A 5,943-nucleotide genomic window follows, 5' to 3' on the forward strand; every position below is an offset into this window, starting at 1 on the left:
TGTGACATGAAAGAAGTTTAACTGGACAAGATGGAGGCACTTAGGGGCACAAGAAAGTCAGGAAGGAGTGCAGCCTTATTTGGATACACAAGGTTGTTGCCAACCAAATTTGACCAGCTCTTCAACAGCAGTGTGTCACAGGGACTGCAAAGTATAAAATGGAGGTGACTAATTTTGTCTTGACCTGAAAAGATTACTTTCCTCAATAATCCTTTGGCACCTCCCACTGACTACTACAAAAATGAGTGATATTGGGCCTGAAGGTATAAAACAAACACAGTGGGAAGTGAAAAGTTTTACCATGCGGCCTACATTGGACTGCACAGAGATATGGAAAGTGTAAAGGAAAAAAGAATGGGCTGATTCCTCTTCATGGAGCTCAGAAGGTTTGAGAAGGATGTAAGAATGTAAGCATGTAAAAGGTCGGATTGTTGTAAGATGACAATGAACTAAGAGTGGGTAGCCTGAAGCAGAGGGTGTCTGTGAGATAGTGCTGTGTTTGGCATGGCACAAGTGGCTGAACTCATCAGTACGTGTTTACCCTGAGTGGCATTACTATGGCTTATAGGTTGAGGTCTGCTTTCAGTTACAGAGGGGTAAACCTACAGTACATCAAAACCCATCAGTGCAGTCTCTTCGCATTTACAAGAGCAAAAATGGGAGGAAAGCAGCAGGCTGGATTCCCTGCTAAAGCAGTGCAAAGGTGCAGCTCAGTCAGAGGACACACTTGAAAGCAGCTACAGAACAAAGCCACTCTCCTTGCCAGCCAGGCATACAATGTAGTAACCACACCCTCCAAGGTAAACCAGGTACACAGAGCAAATCGCCTCTTTTGTGAATAGGGTTTACTTTATCATTTTGAAAGGCATATTGCTATTTCTTGACATATTAGTACACTTAAATGAGTCACTTAAGAAAATAAACTTATTTGCCTGTGTTTACATTTATTGGTCCTACCCTCTATTATTAATCAAATTTGTCTAATGCTTTTATCACGATGTGTTCTAAATAAATAAATAAACACCGCAATTGCCTTTGAAATACTTGTTGCTAGCAATAAGGTAAAGGCAAGAAAGCACATCATCTGCTGTGCAGCAAGAGTGGGTGGAAGGGATGCACTGTTCCAGGTAAGGCATGATGTCAGCATCTCACCACACTGTTCTTTCTTGCTTCGAATATGTGACAGGTTAGGAAGATGGAACTCTGCGTGCCATAAGTGCTTCCCATTGCTAGCAGTGTACTTTACAGAGGATGAACTACTGAAATTGTTCTGTGGTTGGGTTTCAGAGAGGTGCTGCCCTGCACAAAGCCTGCTCTGCACCATGTGCAGTGCTGCTGCTGCCCAAGGAGCTGGACCCTAAGCCTCGTTTTGCACTCACTATACTATGCTGTTTCAGAACAAATTGAGTAACAGCTTCTGTACAACATATGTTCCGTTCAAATAGAGCTCTATTTTTGCAGTTGAAAGGCCTGGGGCATTTCTCTCCTTCCAAGCCATACACAAACAAAGAGGGTTTACCACAAAAAAAAGAACCTCTGCTGAAGCGTGGAAGGTTTCTCTTCGCTCCCTCACTCCAGATCCCAGTTTCACCAAGTTGTGCCCCTTTCTTTCATTCTAATACTACACTACTTGATCTGACAGGTCTCTCCTGGCAGCAACCGTCCAAAGGTTTCCCCTTCTCTTTTAGGCTGACAGGCTCACCTGAGACTTAGCTGTCAGAAACTCTAGGTGTTATATCAGAACGGAAATAGAGCTCATATGCCACTGCTGATCTTTTTCGTTCCAATTTTCTATTGATCAAGTCTAACCATATCACTGGATTCTCATCACTACCTAACCTAGACTAAGGCCAAATTTCCCTTTAAAATGAATGAAGAAATAGGGTAGTGCATGGCATCAACCTTAATCACAGTTGCCTGGCATTAGCACTGTTCCAGAACACCACAGATTCACAGTGTGGGTCCTCAGGTACAATCCAAGGCTCATGCAGAAGTACAGTGGGCTCCCCAATAGCATGTGCTGCCATCTCCACTGCTGGAGCAATAGTCAGAAGAGTTCTGCCTCCTGTCTCTGAAGACATGCACGTGCTGCAAAGGAGAACTGGGAGTGTGTCCCTGGAGTCTGTGCAACTGTGGGTTGATTCCATCTGATGTTGCAGAGGGACCGTGCCTCCTGCTGGCCCCTCACTTCACCAGCATTTTGGCCCTAAGCAGGTGCCCACAACACTCATCTTCAAATGGAGGTGGTGACACTGCCTCCTGCCTTTGGGGACAGCGCCCTTCCCACCATGGGGTGCTGAGAGTCTGCGTGCTCCCAGTGCACCTCACTGGAATGAAACACTGATGCTCATGGTTGGCCATAAACAGAATCGTAGAATTAGAGAATCATTTGAGTAGGAAGGGACCCTTCAGGGTCATCTGGTCCAGTGCCCCTGCAATGTACAGGGATACTTTATAGCTAGATCAGGTTGCTCAGACCCCATCCAGCCTGACCTTGAGTGTCTCAAGGGTTGGGGCATCCACCACTTCTCTGGACAACATGTTTCAGTGCCTCACCACCCTTATTGTCAAAAACTTCTTCCTTATATCCAATCTCAGTCTCCTCTCCTTTAGTTTGAAGCTATTTCCCCTTGCCCTTTCACAACTGACCCTACTAAAGAGTCTGTCCTCTTCTTTCTCACAGACCCCCTTGAGATACTGAAAGGTTGCTATTTGTTCTCCCTGGAGCCTTCTCTTTTCCGTGCTGAACAACCCCCAGATCTCTCAGCCTGTTCTCATAGGAAGTTTGCATCCCTTGGGTCATTTTTGTTGGCCCTCCTCTGGATGCACTCGAACAGGTCCATCTCTCTCCCGCAACTGAGAACTCTATACCTGGACACAGTACTCCAGGTGATATCCCTTACCTGTGGGCTGGACACCTCTGAGGGACCCAGCACTTGATGCAACTTATGCTACACCAGAGGCAGTCACCTGCCTCCTCCCCAGAATCAATCCTCATAACTTCTCTTAAGAGAAACTGTTGGGAAGTTCACATTCAAAGGAAACATACTTCTTTATTTTTCTTCCAGCATCCCCCCAAGAATCTGATTGCCAATTATAAAAGTAGCACAACTGCAGCTGAACCATCACAGTGACTCCAGCCTAAAAGTGAAACTAAAAAAAAAGTGAAAGTTGCTTACTGCTTTTCACTGCACAAGCCGAGAGAAATGCTGAAAGTAAACATAAAGCGCAGCCCAAGGTGTTGATAAAAATGCTCCTGGCATTTAAGATGCCTTTGGAGCAGAGGGAAAGAAAGGGGAGCATTTGTAACACTTGTGTTAGAAAAACACGTGTGTGATCGCATGACACCGATCCCATAGCACTTGCAGGTTACATGGCAAGTGTAGAAAAACTAGGAATAAAACACAGGTAAAGGCAGCTCCTGGGATTTCCCAAAGCCTAAAATGAATTGCAGCCACCACCTGCCCTCCTGGGGAACCCCAGTGTGAATGCTCACTGCTCTCCATCTCCCTTACATCTCCTGCTCTGTCTGGCTGTCCTAGCTCAGCGCTGGCAGCACTCAGCCCACCGGCCCATGGAGCAGATTGCTGTGGGGAGACAATGGGGACCACACACAACATGTCCCTGGGCTGATGTTCAGTGTGGATTCACACAGTGCTCTGACCGTGCTCTTAGCTCCACATTGAGGTTTTTATTTGCACCAGAGGTGTAGGAAATCAGGTAATTCAATGCATATTTACCGCTTATATAATTACCTTTATTAAATTACTTATATAATATGTGTAAGTAAAAGATCCCCAGAACACAGTTGCACTGCTTACAGTTACTCCCTCAGTTGATGCAATTACTATAAAAAGGCCGAGAGACATCACTAATTAATGAAGGTGGAAGGGTAACACAAGAGCTCTGCTGCTGCACATACCCTGCACACAGCACACACAGAAGAGGGATTCTTGTACTTTGGGGCTTTGGCAAGGGTCTACCAGAAAGAACCCTTACATCCCAGTTGCCTCGGGCTGCACACACTCAGAAAAGGAAATAAAAAAGGAGGGTCGTGGCTCATTTTTAGCTGAGCTTTAAAAATGAAGCAGCACCAGAGGAGCCTGTGTATATGTATGTGTATATGGAGGGGGCTCCATACGTGTGGACTTGGGGAAGACCAATCTGCAAACCTGGAGCGATGGTGCAATTTCCCTCTTCATTTTGGGAAGGGGGGATGAAAGGCATTTATTCAGTCCGTGGGGTAAAAATGTGGTCTCACATAAAACCTTCAGAAGAAAACTGGGTATCCTAACTGTTCTCTTGAGAGCAATAATGGACATTCTTTGCATTTATTCGGCGAATCTGCATTCAAATGGGGAAGATGTTGGATTTGTCTCAGTTCCCGTTGAAATATTTACAAAAATCAGCACAGAAAGACACTTCCCACAGCAGCAGGGAGGGATAACCTCGCACCGCTCAGGTTGTACCTACGTGGGAAGCTACGTGGGTCAATTGCACCATCTCCCCCAAACGCGCAATTTCGGTCACAAAATCAATAGCGCCTGCTCCGAGCAGCAGGCCCGGCTGTCCCGGACCGGCCTTAAGGCTGCACTGTGCTGTACCGTGGGCCTCTGTGTGCCGAGCAGCACGGAGCGGGGCAGCACCGCCGGCTCTCGTTAACAGCGGAGGATGCGGGACCGGACCCTAGCGGGGCTGTAGTTAGCATCCCCGTTACTTGTAGGAAAGCTACATCTTCAAGTGCGCTGTACCCGGCGCCCAGGTGCAGCAGACCCATTTAGAGCCGGACAAACGAAAGCCGAGACAGCAGACAGCTCCCGTCGGAGGTGCGCAAAGCAGCAACAACGGGACGACAGTGCAGGATGCTGGGAAACAACGCGCTCCCCACGCAGCAAAGCCTCGCGCGGAGCTCAGGGCACGGCACGGCCCGCCGAGACCCCCCGCCGTCGGAGGTCGGCGGCCCCGCAGGGCTGGGACCGCGCCGAGGTGGCGGCCCCGGGGGCTGCGGCGCTGCGCCCTCGCCCGGCTCCGTCCCGCTCCGCCCGGGGAGCATCGGGCTCGTCCCGCCGGGACCCCGCGCGTTGGCGCCGCCACCCCCGGGAGCGCCCGCGGCCCCGCGGCGGGAGGCACCGCTCCGCCCCGTCCCGTCCCGCCCCGCCCCGCCGGGGCTCATTGATGATTCGGAGCCTTTGAGGAAAGGGCGAGCGCGGTGTTAGGGCTGCACGGCCCCGGTTTTACAAAGTGCGGCGCGGTGCCTGGGAACTCGGCGCGTTTCGCCATTTTTTCACGTCCTGACTCATTTCTGTAGCAAAAAAAAACGTGTTCTCTGGTGCCGATCGGACACCCGCCGCCGCTCCCGGGCACATCCCCGCGGGGAACTATCGCCAAAATCCCCGCGGCACCGCGCCGCCCCAAACCCCAACACGCAAGCAAAGCGCGCTCCGTGCCGGGGCCGCTCTGCCCGCAGCAGGTGCACCCGGGGAGCGACACCGAAGGGGCGGGAGGCGCGGGGCGCCCGGCGGAGGTCTCCGAAACGCCGCCGTTCTCCTCGCCGGAGGGGTCCGACTCCCCGCTCCCGACGGCCGCTTCCTGACGGCCTTCAGCCCGCGGGGGGGGGCGGGGGGAGCTGCGGCGGGGCGAGGGAGGGGTGCCGCGCCCCGTGCCCCGCGCTGCCCCGTTCCGCCCGCCCAGCGCCCCGCCTCCGCGGCACGGGGCCGCCGCTCGGCGCCTGCGCACTGCAGGGGCGCCAGATTTGGCGGGAGGGGGAGTGTCCAAAAGCCCTTTGTTTGATGGCATCTCTGTTTACAGAGTTTACTCTTTAATCTCAACCTGTTTCCTCCTCCTCCTCCCGCGGCTCCTCGGCACTTGGCTGCGCGGCGGCGGAGCGCCTGGGCGCAGCCCGGCAGCAGGGCGCGGCGGCGGGCGCGGGATCCTCTTCCCCCA

Source organism: Excalfactoria chinensis, chromosome 3, assembly GCF_039878825.1.
Source record: "Excalfactoria chinensis isolate bCotChi1 chromosome 3, bCotChi1.hap2, whole genome shotgun sequence".
NCBI classification, from domain to species: domain Eukaryota; kingdom Metazoa; phylum Chordata; class Aves; order Galliformes; family Phasianidae; genus Excalfactoria; species Excalfactoria chinensis.